This window comes from Hypanus sabinus, chromosome 20, assembly GCF_030144855.1.
Source record: "Hypanus sabinus isolate sHypSab1 chromosome 20, sHypSab1.hap1, whole genome shotgun sequence".
NCBI lineage: Eukaryota > Metazoa > Chordata > Chondrichthyes > Myliobatiformes > Dasyatidae > Hypanus > Hypanus sabinus.
Window position 1 is genome coordinate 17,656,559 of NC_082725.1, and position 15,945 is coordinate 17,672,503.

Below are 15,945 nucleotides of genomic sequence, written 5' to 3' on the forward strand. Positions count from 1 at the left end.
GCCAGCTGCATTTCTCCTCTGCAGAAAGGGCCTAAGAAATTCACTTGGAAGACAAGCACTGTGGAACTGCACAAGTAGTTTCCAATACTGACATTGGATAAGTGATTTGGACAGAAGGGATTCTAAGCTGGACACTAACAGAAGGATACCAAATAGAGAACTATCAGTGTGGTTTATTTCCTTTTGTTGGTACTGGTGGGTGATGGAAGATCAGCATTTGAGGAATGGGTCTCAGGGTCAGAGAATTCCAAAGTTTCACCACAATCTGAATGGCCTGAAGCCATCGGGCTCCTGGACAAGCTTCACCCGCCTCAGCACGAGGCTGGTTTCTTCACTCTGAACCCACTTTAGGGACTCTGTGGTTCACGTTCTGCGTAATTTTCGTTTACTTTTTTTATAGTTTGCACAATATGTTGTTTTTCTCTCAATGCAACCATGGTTCATTCAACATCTCCTCACACAGCAAATCTGTCACGGGGGACTTCAGCTCCTCTAATTTAAACTGGGACTCTCCGAGAGCAAGAGGTTTAGGTGAGGCAGAATTTGTTAGGCGTATACAGGAGGGGACATTAAATTATTATGTAGGTAATCCAACAAGATGCGCTGTGCTGGACCTGTTGTTGTGTAATGAACCTGTCCAGCTGAGCAGGTAGGTCATTGTGACCACAACTCTTAAAGTTTTAAGATAGCTATAGATAAGACTAAGTATTGACCTTGTAGCAGAGCATTAAACTGGAGCAGGACAAATTACAAGAGTATTAGATAGGAGCCAGAGAGAGTTAATTGTTAACAGCTACTTTCGAGCAAGTCCACATTTGACATTTGGAGGGTGTTTAAAGACCAACTGCGCTAAGCCCCAGACAGGTATGTTCCAGTAAGAAGGAAAGACAAGGACGGCAAGGTAAGAGAACCTTGGATGTCGAGAAAGGTGATGAATTTAGTCAAGAAGAGAAAGGAAAAGTATGTAAAGCTTAGGAAGCATGAATCAAACAGAGCCCTTGAGGATTACAAAGAAGCCAAAAAAGAACTCAAGAGGGGAATTAGGAAAGCCAGAAGGGGCCACGTAAAGGCCTTGTCAAGTAGGATTAAAGAGAATCTCAGGGCATTCTACATATAGAACAAACGCAAGTGGATAACTAGGGAGAGAGTAGGACTACTCAAGGATAAAGGGGGGAACATTTGCTTGGATGTGGAAGATGTGGATGAGGTCCTAAATGAGTACTTTACATCAGTATTTTCCAAGGAGCAGGGCATGGAGGAAAGGGAGAGATGTGCTGAGTGGATTGATATGCTAGGCCATTTCAAGGTAAAGGAGGAGGTAGTGCTCTTTTAAATGCTCTTTTAAAGAGCATTGACCTGGATAAACCCCCAGGCCTGATGGGATACACCTCAGGTTATTGAAAGAGACGAGAGAAGAAATTGCTGGGGCTTTGGCCAATATCTTTGTTCCTCCCTAGCCACAGGCGAGTTCCTGGAGGCCTGGCAAGTAGCAAATGTTGTTGCATTATTCAAGAAGTGAACCAGGGTTAATCCTAGAAACTATGGAGGTCTATGATTAGTGGTGTTCTGCAGAGATCTGTATTGGGACCTCTGCTGTTTGTGATATACATATATAAATGGCCTGGATGAAAATTCACATGGGTGGGTTAGGAAGTTTGCATATCATACGAAGATTGGTGGTGTCGTGAATAGCATAGAAGATTGGCTAAGAATACAATGGGATAGAGATCGGTTGCAAAGATGGGCGGAGAAATGGCAGATGGAGTTTAACCTGGCCAAATGTGAACTGTTACGTCTTGGTAAGTCAAATGAAAAGAGACAGTACAACATCCTTAATGTTGTGTATTTAATATTTCAGTAATATTTGGGCTAATATTGTAGGTATATTGTTTGATTGAGCATTCATTGTTGTTAACATGGTGGGATTGTCGATTATAGGTAAAAGTACATAATGGCATACATCATTATGTCACCACATGATACGCACACACCTTGCTTAAAGTAAAAATAAACTTACACAAATTATTGCCCAGCTCTTTATTTTGCTTTCAATAGTTTTTATGTTTCGGAGATGAAAAAGTTTTATATGAACCTGAAGTGACTGTTTAACTGTTGAAGCACAACGAGATGTTCGAGTTTAAAACAAAGCACAGACATTGTTCCTTGTAAGGAAACAGAGATGTCAAGTTAAGAAAAAGGCAGAAAATGGACTACATTCATGGGTTCATAAACTATGAGTACCGGGTGATAATAACCATAAATTTAAAAAAAACAGAAATTGCTTTTTTTTTAATGTCAGAAGGATAGACACATTTGATTGCACAAGAGATCATCGGAATATATATACTGAACAGATTCAGCAGTATTTTGAAGCAAATGAAATAGCCAAGCAGAAACAACTACCAATTTTGTTGAGTTTGCTTGGAAGTTTAACTGCTGATATTGTGAAAGCAATGGAGGAATACTTAGAACCAAACCCATTTTTGCTTGCAGAATGGTTCCAGTTTCATAAGTGAAATCAAAAGGAAGGGGAATCCATTCCAGTGTACGTGGGTGAATTGAAGAGATTGTCTGAGCATTGCCAGTTCAGTGAAGGGCTTAATGATGCACTGAAAGATCACTTAGTTTGTGGAATCTTAAAAGAAAGCATTCAAAAATGGCTCCTGACTGAAGCATGATTCACATTTAAAAGCGCAGTTGAAATAGCTGCATCAAAAGAATCAGCAGACAAGGACACAACTGATTTACAGTCAGGAATGAAAGTGAGTGTGAACAAAGTTGCAACATCTATCAGAAACTGGCCTGGATGAACAAATTGTTTTACTGTTGTGGCAGGAGCTCACATATACAAGACTTGTGAAGGTTTAAAGGTGAAACTTGCAGAAAATGCAACAAAGCAGGACAGATACAAAGAGCTTGCCAGGCAGACAAAAATAAATGGACTGCACAAGGTAGGGAAAAAGATAAAAAGTGAAGTTGCAGTTTTAGGATGAGCACTAATCTGTCTGCTGTTGATGAAACCTGAAAATGATGAGAGTGACCGAGGAATAGGTAGTCTTGGGATTTACAATGTGAAAACGGACAATAGCCAAGCAACATGGCTTACAGCAAGAGTGAATAGCAAATTAATTAAAATGGAATTGGACACTGTCTTGGCTTCTTCAATTATTCCATCAAATCAGTTTGAACAGCATTTCAAAGATACTGAATTGAAGCATCCATCTAAGAACTTATACTGGAGAAAATATAACTCCTGTGGGAATAACATTTGCATCAGTGAATACAATATGTGGTAAAAACAGGAGGGTCAGCATTGTAGGGATGTGAGAGGCTGAGACAACAATAACCTGACTGGAAATCCATCCACCATTCACATGCCACATCTCCTGCAATAGAGTCAACTGAAAGTGAATTAAGAAAGGTACTGGATGATGCCACAGCTGTGTTCAAGGATGGCAATGGAAAATTCAAATATATCAAAGGTAAAATACTGTTGAATGAAAATGGCATGCACAATTTTTCAATGTTCATTATACCATCCATGATAAATTAGTCAATGAGCAAATTTATCTCATGGAAGTGGAAGGAATACTTTCCAAGGATCAGTGAAGTCCATGTGCAACGCCAAAGGTCCCAGTAGGTCCTTTCAGGATATATGATGATTTTAAGATCACCATCAACCCAGAACTGAAAGTAGATCAGTATCTTCTGCCCAGGATAGAGGATATCTTTGTAAACCTTTCTGGAGTGAAGCACATCAGCAAAGTGGACTTAGCTGAGACCTACCTACAGATGGAAATGGAAGAAGAGTCCAAAATGTTTCTCATCATATACACTTGCTAAGGGGTTTATTGCTATAATAGGCTTATATTTGGAGTAGCATCTGCACCTGCACTCTGGCAGAAATCTACACACAAGGTGCTGCAAGGCTGTCCAGGTACTCAGAGTTACCTGGATGACATCATTGTTACTGGTAAGAATGACAAGGAACATACATCTCCAATATCTCAAGACAATTTTAAAAAGATTAGAAGATTATGGGCTCAGATCACAAAGCAGCAAGTATGAAATATTTAAACCAAGCATCATTTATTCTGAGCACACCGATGATGCACGAGGTTGCTTTCAGAAAGGTAAAGGAAATGGTGATGTCAGAAACTGTACTCATACTTTATGATCCAATGATTCACATTGTCCAGTGAAGTTCGTCATGAACTGTTCGAGATGCCAACACGTCCAGAAGAAAGGGGTCCAGAGTCAGCTCCAGAACTGTCAGAAACAATTCTGCAGTCTCAGGTTCAGTTCCTACAACCGCTACGAAGGTGGCCCCAGAACTTGAGACTGTTTTCACAGCTACGTCTCAAACTGCCAAGCAGAGTGACCTCCCTTGTCAGAAGAGACATTATCCCTCAAGAGTGAAAAATCCTCCACAACGATTAAATCATTTGGCCTAACTGGAACAACTTAAAATTTAAAGCATACTGTGCTGTGGATGTCTATATAGCAGTTGTACCATGTAGTATACTGTATATATCTGTATTAACTGCATGTATGTAAGTTGAGATACATTCTAGTATGAGGGGTGATTGATAAGTTCATGGCCTAAGATAGGAGACGAGTTATTAACTTCAAACTTTCTGCATAGAGTTGTCCTACATGTGCATGTAACAAGAACTGTATAACTCATCTCCTTCTACCTTAGGCCACAAACTTATCAACCACCCATGCAGTGGACACTTTCTGAAGGTCCAAGATCCATATGCTCCTTCCACGAACATATGAATCACCCCTCGAATATTGATTTGGAATTTATAGCTAAGCAGAAAGGAGTGTTGTGCTTTTAAAATTATAGGAATATTTGGGTAATATTGTAGGTGTATTGTTTGATTAAGCATTCTTTGCTGCTTCCGTGGTGCTTTGTGGGTTATATGTAAAAATATGTAAATTGCCTATGTCACCACATCACCACGTCATAGGTATGCACCTCGCTTAAAGTAAAACCGAATGTACTCGAGCTATCTCCTGGCTCCTGGTTTTGCTTTTGATTTGTTTTTATGTTTTGGAGTTACAAGTCATAGCAATTAAGAATGTTGATGGGCAGAGGGATCTTGGGGTCCAAGTTCATACTTTCCTGAAAGTGGCTACTCAAGTTGATAGGGTGGCGTAAAAGGCATTTGACAAGCTTGCCTTTATTAGTTGAGGCATTGAATTCAAAAATTAAGAAGTTACTTTGGAGATTTATAAAACTCTGGTTAGGCCACACCTGGAGTATTGTTTTCAATTCTGGTCGTCCGATTATGGGAAAAATGTCAAGGCTTTGGAGAGAGTGCATGAGGTTTACCAGGATCTTGCCTGCATTAGACCGCATGTACTATAACCAGAAGTTGTTCTTTTCAGTGGAGTGGCAGAGACTGAAAGGAGATCTGATAGAGGTTTATAAGGTTATGAGATGTATAGTCAGAATAGATCTTTTTCCTGGGATTGAAATGTCTGTTACCAGAAAGCATACATTTAAGATGAGAGGGAGTAATTTCAAAGGATATGTAAGAAGCAAGTTTTTTACACAGAAGATGGTGTGTTCCTGGAATGAACTACCTGGAGTGGTGGTAGAGACAGAAACAAGATGGACTTTTAAGAGACACTTACTTTAGATAGGCACATGAATATGTGGAAAATGGAAGGATATGGACTGTGTAGGCAGAAGAGATTAGTTAGCCATTTAATTACTAATTTAATCTGTTCAGCACAACATTGTGGGCTGAAGGGCCTGTTCCTGTACTGCACTGAACTATGTACAGTACTGTGTTCTATGTTCTATGAAACCAGACTTTCATTGCAGTCTATCTGTGGCAAATACAATTTTGTTAGGGTAAGTGATCAAGACTGCAGATAATACTTCAGGTGCATTGTGTGCTGATATAAAACTTGTAAATATTTCCCTAGTTCAATAGGGACTACTTGGATGTTTGAGCTGACAATCCACTTCATTATGATCTTGCATCTTGTTGTATTCAAATACTCTCAGAACATACAATTTGACCTCTCAATCACAAGCTGCATCTGTATTCTCTCCTTCAGCAACCTGTGTACAAGCACATCTATATCATTTTGAGCATAAAATTATCAATTCTCCTGTTATTTAACAAATACTCTGGTTTGCCATTATGTGAATCAAAACTTCATATTTTTCCAACTTAAGAACATTAGGGACAGTAGCGCTACTGAATACCCAGTTCCTCAACTCTGCTCCCCCATTTCATGAGAACCTTGCTAATCTTCTATCAAGTGTTTCTTTCCTGTACTAACCCTTGATCTATCCTGAAATCTGGCAATGTTTGCCTCGAAGACACTCAGAGGTCAGTCCTCTGCAGCCCTTTGGTGAGAATTCTGAAGTTTCACTGTCATCTGGATAAAGAGGTATTTTCTCAGCTCTGTCCAGAATGCTCAACCCCTTATTTTCGTCCTGCCTTTGGAGATGTCCTGAGGAGTGAGGAGCTAGACAGCCTGTTCCTTCTGTTCTAAGGTAAATTGTTTATGTAACTTTCTTTTTCATTATGTTCTACATTCTATACAGGAAAAAATAATTGGAAGCTACTTTGCCACAAATCTGCCTATCATCATCTTTTCAAGTGACTATGGATAATAATTTTAAAAGGTCACTTTCTAGTCAAGCAGTTACATAGCTGAGCTTAATTCACCATAATTCACGATAAGGCTATCCTAGCTGAGACAGCTGAAACCACAAATGACCCCTTGCCTTTTCCCTTCCTTTCCAGTTGAATTCTTCTTGCCTCAGCTTGAGCATGAAGAATAGTCATCAAGGAGACATTGGGTGACATTGGATTGACCATAGAACTATTCTCCAGCAGGTAGCTAATAGCTTCACAAAAGGAAGAAATATTTGGCAAAAAGAAAGTAGGTGAGAAAGGTATGACTTACACATTGTACCATCGATCAGCACGTTTTTATAGAACTTACATATTTAACCATCAGCAACTGAAAGAGAGATTAACACTGTGTAAACACTGACTATCTGTGTCAGAAATTAATTTTGGACGTAAACCATAATGAATTCATGATGACTTGTACTATTTTTACTATCGAGCGATAATGGGTTAGCACAGCTTCAAAGAAAAATTAATAACATAGTAAGGACACTGTATTACTCTCCAGCAATGTTTTATTTTCCATGAGATGCAGATGATCCATAATGGGCTTACATAATTCAGCTTGAAAATAGATTCATGTTACCAACTCATCACTACATTGCTTGCGCATGGCGATAAGTAACATTTCACTTTATTGTCTTTTAACCTATGTAAAGCAGCTCTTTAAAACATCTTTGCTGAAGGATCAAGATGTGAATGGAAGAGGCAATGTATCAATGTAGGCAGTCTGAGATTCACTTGCATAGTTAAACAAAAGATGTTGCATTTTAATTAGATGTACTGTCAAAGGATTATTGGTAAAACCAGTGCTATTTATTGTTAATATTTCTTAAAAATATTTTAATACCTGCCTGGTCAGCAGACAAACATTTTCATCCATTTTTTAAGTGCAAGTTTTTCTGAACAAGTAATGTGGGTCAATTGCAAAAAGGATAATTGTAATCATTAAATCATTAAAATTTTGTCTATGCTTCACAGAGCATGGAGAAAATTAACTTCCCACCAACCTCATTTTTTTTGCTGAACATGAAATAATGATTTTCTGCCAGTATAATTACAAAGCTAACATCTGATAGAGTCAGCATCCGGGGGGATTATCACATGCATGAGTATTAGACCTCATTACCAGCTTGACTGCAAAATTATTACATCTTGTAATTGGATGGCGAGATTTATATACAGATTGGCCTGGTTCTCTGTAAGATTGTAATTACAAGCTTCGTTGGTTTGCTACTTATCACACAGTGCAGGAGGAGGCAAAAAAACAAGCAAAGGAAAGACCATTTCATTAACCTGTAACCCTATCAAGGGAGGAGCACTGTAACATCCCTGTATTTATTAGGGCAAATAGATCTGTTTGCAGACGGAGCCATTTATTACAGGCTGACAAATGGGATTTCATTTATTTAACCCCAGTGATCTATTTCAGTAAAATGTATAAACGAGCCATCCGTTTTATGATTCCAGAGTCAACGCCTCAATTATCTAAAGGCTAACTGCCTGTTAAAGCACCCATCTGCTGAGATGAATTCATTGATTTAATTTGCCTCATGTTTCTGAATGATTCGTACCAGACAGGGAAGAAAACACCAGAGTGATTTGGTGTACGAACACAACTCTCTGTGTATATGTGTCTGTGTCCCTTTCCAGAATACAAGAGGCAAATCAATACTGGCTTAATTTTTTTTGAGACGAGGAGTTAAGTTGTTCAGTTACTGGCTGAACACCTTTGTTCTCCGACAACAAGTAATCTCTGTTGTGGAATTAATATTGACAGGCTAGCTCCTTTGTAGCTAATTTTGTATTGGTGTGCACCAATCAGGGAGCTGGCAGTAATAGAGTTGTTATTAGAGTTCATTATGGAGCCTGTGGATCAATGGCTGCATGAAGAGACAGAGGTCGAGCAGTTACTGGAAGCTCATTTATTTAAAGGTACATAAGATGTGTTACTTCTTTGGTTTCTCCCTCTGACTTCACAGATGTTGAGGGGGCATAGGACCAAAAGCAGGCTATTTACCCCAGTCTCTGGATCCATTCAGTGAATTATGGCTGATCATTGGTCAAGCTCCATATACATGTCTCTGTTTCACATTATTCAATACCTTAGCTTGACAATGATCCATCAACCTTAGATTTAAAATTAACAATTGACCCTACTTCAATTGCTATTTATTGATTCTTCAGTTTTCACTGAGGTTGGGTGAGGCTACAACTAGGGGTCATAGGTTGAGGGTGAAAGGTGAAATACATGGTCTCAAGTCACCCCATTGCCAGTAAGGAGTTTGTACCTTCTCAACATGACCGCCTGGGTTTCCTCTGAGTTCCTCCTACAATCCAAAGTCATATTGGTTGGTAGATTGATTGGTCATTGTAAGTTGTCCTGTGATTATTCTAGGGTTAAATTGAGAGTTGCTGGACAGTGCTGTTCAAAGGACTGGAAGGGCTTGTTCTGCACTGTATCTCAATAAATAAATATTTATTTAAGGGAAACATCTTAACTTAGAAGGTTGTGTGAGTGTGGAACAAGCTGCCAGTGGAAGTGTGGTTCCAGCCCTTTGATTTCAATATTTAAGAGAGGTTTAGATAAGTACATAGATTGGAGGGTTATGATGCAGGTGTTGGTTGATGGGACTAGGCAGACTAACAGTTCGGCACAGACTAGAAGGGCTGAAGGTCCTTTTTCAGTGCTGTAGTGATCTATGGCTCTAATACTCTAAAGTTGCTGCATTTCCTGGATATGCACATTCTTGTTTCCTCACCTGAACCAAGATCAGATTGATTATGCGTGAGAATTCAGGAACTTAAAGCAGAAATTCTTCCTCCACCCCCACCTATTCAGAAACTCTGCCCGCTACTTCTGGACTTCATTATGAAGGTGCTGTAAAACTGAAAAACTGAACAGAAGAAAGCACAGCACGGTAGCATCTCTAAATCCTTAGACGTTTGTGAAGATTCAGCATGACATCTAAAACTTTGACAAATTTCTGTTGGTGTGTGGTGGAGAGTATATTGACTGGTTGCATCATGCCAGGGAAGGGAACACCAATGCCCTTGAATGGAAAACCCTACAAATATAGTGGATATTGCCCAGTCCATCACAGGAAAAGACCTCCCCATCGTTGAGCACATCTACACGAAGCACTGTCGCATCCATTATCAAGGAACCCTACCATCCAGGCAGTGCTATCTTCTCGCTGTTGCCATCAGGATGATAGTTCAAGAGCCTGAGGTCCCACACCACCAGATTCAGGAACAGTTATCACACTTCAGCCAGCACGCTCTTGAATCAGAGGGGATAACTTCACTCATCTTCACTTGCCCCATCACTGAACTGTTCCCACAAGCTATGGACTCCCTTTCAAAGAGTTTTGATCTCATGCTCTGGATATTTATTGCTTATTTATTTATTATGATTACTATTTTTCTCCTTTCTATTTGCAAAGTTGGTTGTCTTTTGCACATTGTCGGTTGGGTGTGGCCTTTCTTTGATTCTATTGTGTTTCATGGATTTACTGTGATGCCCACAAGGAAATGGATCTCAGGATTGTATATGGTGACATACGTTGTATGTGCCTTTAAAATAAATTTACTTTGAACTTTGAAAACCACACCAAGGCTGTTTACAAGAAGGGGGTGAGCAGACTATTTTCTAAGGAAGCTGAGAACCTTCAATGTGTGCAGCAGGATCTTGGAGATCTTTTAACAGTTTTTTGTAGCGAGTGCAGTCTTCTTTAGGGTTTTATATTGGGGGAGTAGCATTGGTGTTGGTGATGCAAAAAGGTTGTGGGCCTCTTGGAGAAAAGCTGTGTATACAGTGGTACTACTTGGACACAGGTAAATGAACTGATAACTCCAGCTTTACTCCTTCTATCTTTCACATTGGTTAGTTCTTTCAAATTCAATTATACAATTATAATCCAGCAGCCTCTATGACATCCATGTCAGTGAAATTTATTATGCCACTGACACGCGTTAGTCACAAAATCATATTATAAATATATAATATAGTACAATGTTATTTCTAACTAATCCACAAGAGGCCAAAGTCCAGTCTACCTACAAGGACAACAATTTCAGAAGCAGATTAAATTTAGTATACAATCAGGTATCAGTTAATGGTTAATTCCTAACTATCAATGTCAAACAACATCTCAATGGAAAGAAACCACCCTTCTCCTAGGAATAGATTTTATTAAATTGGGCTCAAAGTGTTATACCAAATTAAGACATTTCTAATGTAAATGTCATGATGAATTATCAGCCTCCTTAATCCTTGTCAGTGATATGTTTGTTTCTTTGAATTATCTTTTTGTCAGCTTTGTGTCCATTTCCTTGCCCATTTGATGAGCAGAGAATTATTGTTAGTAGTTGTACAATTAAGTGTACCAAGCACATATATTTGTTTCTTTTTCATTTCATACTACACATACGCTATCACTTTCATTTCTTTTCCTTGCCAATGTTCTCTGAATCACACTCAGTTCATTGTGAGCTTATTGGGACAGATTTTTGCAAAAAATACCACAGATTCCAAGTGGAGCTGCCAAAATGTGCAAACATAAGTGTCAATAATCTCAGGACTCACACATCTATGTGTAAATTCCCAAACTTCCTGGGAGGTGCTCATCTGCAATCTTCATTACTGTTCATTGACTCATAAAAACCTGAGCCAGACTTAGTAATGCCATCAATTCCGATGCAGAAAATTGCCTATGAAGAACACAGATATGTCTCACAAATGTTTACAATTGTTTCTCACAAATGTACAATCTTCAGGCAGCCTTTCCCAAAGCTGTACCTCTTGATTCTGCCCCCTAAAGTCACAACATCTTTTGCCAAAGAAAACAAGAACAGCAAACACGCAGGAACAATATCGTAATGACCTCCATGTCATGCACCATCCTGACTTGGAGATAGATCACAACTAATCTACATCCTGGAACATCCTACTCAACTTCAAGGCATAGTGTGAGCAGCTTCACTGGAAAGACTTAAATGTTGAAAAAGGTCAAGGGCAGTCTTTTCAAGGGCAATTAGTGCCAGTAATAAAATCCAACAATGCCCAGATCCTGATAAAATAACTTAACTATTGATCTGTTTTTAAATAATTTATGTTTACTTGAATTTTTTATTTATATGTTTCAAGTGTCCTTTTTACATAAATAATTTTGTGAAAAATGCAATGGTATAATTAATTTTTGTTATATTTTTGAATATTTCTGATTGCTTGACAGCTTTAACAGCCAATTACTGTATTAATAATAATACTAATACTTTATTGATCTCGAGTGGGAAATTCTTCCATAACAGTAGCAACATTTAAAAACATAGCAGTGTGCAGACTTAACTAACAATATAGTACATAATAATAATGTACACAATAAAAATTTAATAATAATAATAACAAGAGGAAGAAGAAGCCCAGAGGTTGTGATTGAGCGGGCTATCAATGTGCTTCTCCGCCAGCCGGTAGTGTAGTGGCATCCATACCAAACTTTGAGGTCAGTGGTCTGGGTTAGAATCTGGCAGACTACTTGCACATTCTCCGTTCAGGCTGGGTTGAGCACCAAGGTGGCAACTCGGCCTCGTGAAAAATGGGACAAAAATGCTAAAGAACGGTGAAGTTGCCGCCTGATGTGCCACAAGGCACAGAAGGGAACAACAACTAAGTTTTTCTTAGTGTTTCTGTAGCTGAAGCCTGTTTAGCCTTGGCCACATGACACCACCCCCACCCCGCAAACCAACCAAAAAGAATAGAAGCTGTGTTACCTGAAGTGTATGCCAAAAGGATAATGAACTAAGTTCAGGATGCCCACTGTTGTAAGGAAATTTTGGCCTTTAAGATGATGGGAATTCACCAGGTCCAACACTTTCTTTGTGCTTTAAACTCTTGAGCTTTATGTTTCAACCAAAGGTACCAAGTGTCATGAAAAAAAACAGTAACCAACTAGTCAAAAGATCTGACGGGTGTGGGTGGCAATGCCTTTAACTTGTAGTGATAGAAGCCTGGAGGGTTCCTTGTAAAACAGAATAGAACTTAGTTTAACTTTTGCAAATAAGTTGTATAATTACAAGCGTATTTGTCATTTCTAGATTTTACTGTGGATGTAGGTCCAAATCTTTCAATCAACATTGGATCAATATCTAGAGATTAAAAGGTCACAGGTAGCCATACATTATCAAACCTAAAACGTTGGCAGTCGATTGAGAGTTGGTGAGTTGGTAAGCCACAACGTTAGCAAACTCATTTTACAGATTATCAATTTCTACAATTATAATTTATAATATCAATGATCAATTTCTACAATTATAATTTATCATTTATAATTTCTACAATTATCAGTTGTCTATTGCATGGTGAACAGTTTATTCACTAGAAATATTACAATGGACAATAAAATACAACTAATTTGAGATACCTAATGTGATGATGCTGGCAAAGAGTCATTAATGTGGGAGAACTCAACATACATTAGCATTTACGATCCTGACTTTATAGCTTATTGTAGGATCACAATCAGGTTTATTATCACTGTAATATACAACATGAAAGTTATTGTTTTGCTGTAGCAGAGCAGTGCAAAGACGTAAATTTAATATAAATACCACAAAATAAATAAATATTGTGAAGAGATAGGAATTATAGATGATGTTCATGAGTTCATGGGCCATTCAGAAATCTGATGGGAAGAAATTGTTTCTAAATCATTGAATGTAGGACTTTAGGCTCCTGTACCTCCATCCCAATGGTAGTAATGAGAAGAGGGCATCTCCTGGATGATGAGGGGCCCTTAGTGATGGATGCTACCTTTTAGGGGAATCACATCTTAAAGATGCCCTCAGAGCGGTGTCTATGTTGGTGCTGGCTGTGTCTGCAACCTCATGCAATCCTGTGCATTGGAGCTTCCATACCAGGCAGTAATGCAACCAGCCAGAATACTATCCACCAGACGTCTATAGTCTTTGGTGAATGACCAGATTTCCTCAAACCCACTGGCATGCCTTCATCATGATTACATCAATGTGTAGAGCCAGATATGTCCTCTGAGATGTTGACACCAAAATTAAAGCTGCTTACCCTTTCCACCGTCAATCCCTCAATGAGAACTGATGCATACCTTCCCAACTTCCCCTTAATGAAGTCCACAGTCTGTTCCTTAGTCTTGCTGCTGCTGAGTGCAAAGCTGTTGTTGTGACACCGCTCACCCAGCCAACCTATTGATTCTGCCAACAGCTAACATTTCTGTTAAAACTGTTCCTGAATATTTTCATTACAATTAACAGATATTAACCTAGACTAGATATGAAATCAGCTACTGCATAGGTGTCAAACTCTCAAGGCCCGCAGGCCATATCCGGCCCGGCGTACAATTATATCCGGCCCGCGAGATCATTTTAGATAGATCTATTATTTTAATTATTAATGGCCCGGCGATATGAAGCCTGTGATTGTAAGTTAATACCAATCATAAAAATAATGCTTGCTCAGCAGTCTTCTTCATAAGAAACAGAATTTGTGAAGTGAAACAATTTGTAGTTATAGCAGAGACTGAGACACATGAGAACAGGCTGAAAAAACGGAGGCAATGAAAGCTGCGTTCGGACGCGCCCGACTGATCCAGCCCACATGAAGCTGCATTTTGCCCAATCCGGCCCGTGACCTAAAATGAGTTTGACACCCCTGAGCTACTGATTCATTCCACTGTTGTACAATAAAATGCTTAGTCAAGTTCCACTACATTGTCAGGGGATTGATTACTCTTAAGGAAATTCCCTTCTGTTAGGGTAGAAGTAAAAGAGGAGATATAAGTGTTTTAAAAATTACAAAGTAGATTTTAAACACAACAGATTCTGCAAATGCTTGAAATCCCGAGCAACACACACAAAATGCTGAAGGAACTCAGCAGGTCAGGCAGCATTTATGCGGAGGAGTAAGAGTTGACATTTCAGGTGGATACCTTTCATTAGAACTGGAAAAGGAAGGAGGAAGACACCAGAATAAGGCGGAGGATGGATGGGAAGGAGTACAAGCTGACAGTTGATAGATGAGCCTGGGTGAGAGAGAAAGTGGTTGTGTTGGGTGGGAGAACGGATATGAAGTAAGAAGGGGGACATAGGTGGAAGAGGTAAAGGGCTAATAAGAGAGTGTAGTGGACCGTAGAAGAGAGGGAAAGTGGAGGGGAACTAATGGAGATGACGGGCAGATGAGAAGAGAAGGGGTGAGAGGATAAACAGAATGGGGAAATTGAAAAAGAGAGAAGGGAAGGGGAAGTAATTACTGGAAGTTGGAGAAATCGATGCCATGGTATCAGCTTGGAAGCTAACCTGATGGAATATGAGATGCTGCTCCTCCAACCTAAGCTTAGCCTCTTCATGCCAGTAGAGGAGGCCATGTTGGAATGGGAAAGGGAAGTCAAATTGAAATGGGTAGCCCTCGGGAGATCCTGCCTTCTTGGGGTGTGCAAAGTGAAGATGCTCACCAAAGTGGTCCCTTTAACTTCAAGGTTTGAAAGTTCAAAGTACATTGATTACCAAAGGATGTATAGATTATGCAACATTGAGATTTATCTCAATATAGGCAGCCACAGAACAAGAAACCCAAAAGAACAAGGTACCTCGTCTACATCAAATCTCACCGATGTAGAGAGGCTGCACTGGGAGCAGCAGATACAATAGATGACCCTGACAGGTTTACAAGTGAAATGTCGCCTCACCTTGAAGGACTGTTTGGGGTCCTGAATGGTGATGAGGGAAAAGGTGTAGGTGCACTTGTCAAACTTGCAATTTAGGTTTATAATTTTGCCACATTCACACTGCTCTGATGAAACATGTCCCAGAATGCAAGTCTACAACAGTAGGAGACTGAGAAACTTCAAACGTATTTGAATCTGAACCAGCTAATATTCTCCTATCTGTCCTTCTTTTATCAAACATACAGGTGTATTTACAACAAAACATGAATGTTACCATTCAATCCACAATTTTGTTTTCATTTATTTCATGTCAATCAAGAACCAGCAATGTAAAACCATCTAGAAATAAGCCAGTATATTTAAATATAGCCTACTTAAAACATCATTAACTTGCCTTTAATGTTTTTTGAATGCTAACTACCCTGATTGTTTGCACAACATATCCTTCCAGTTTTTATTACCTATTATAATTTTCTTGTTAGGTATAATTTTTCCGATTGAAAGAGCTGACATAATGTAATAAATTCCAAAAGTATCAGATGCTTCTGGGCATGCATCTGAAGAAAAATGAAATAGAACAGTGA

The 15,945-nt window shown here is 39.1% G+C and overlaps 1 long non-coding RNA gene across 1 annotated transcript in view; it reads left to right on the plus strand.

The window, feature by feature from the left end:
- Positions 1-870: 870 nt before the first annotated feature.
- LOC132378658 (uncharacterized) overlaps positions 871-15,945 on the plus strand; it is a 55,469-nt gene continuing 40,394 nt past the window's right edge. The window contains exon 1 of the long non-coding RNA XR_009507147.1: positions 871-901. This is a non-coding gene — a long non-coding RNA (uncharacterized LOC132378658). The remainder of the gene's footprint in view (positions 902-15,945) is intronic.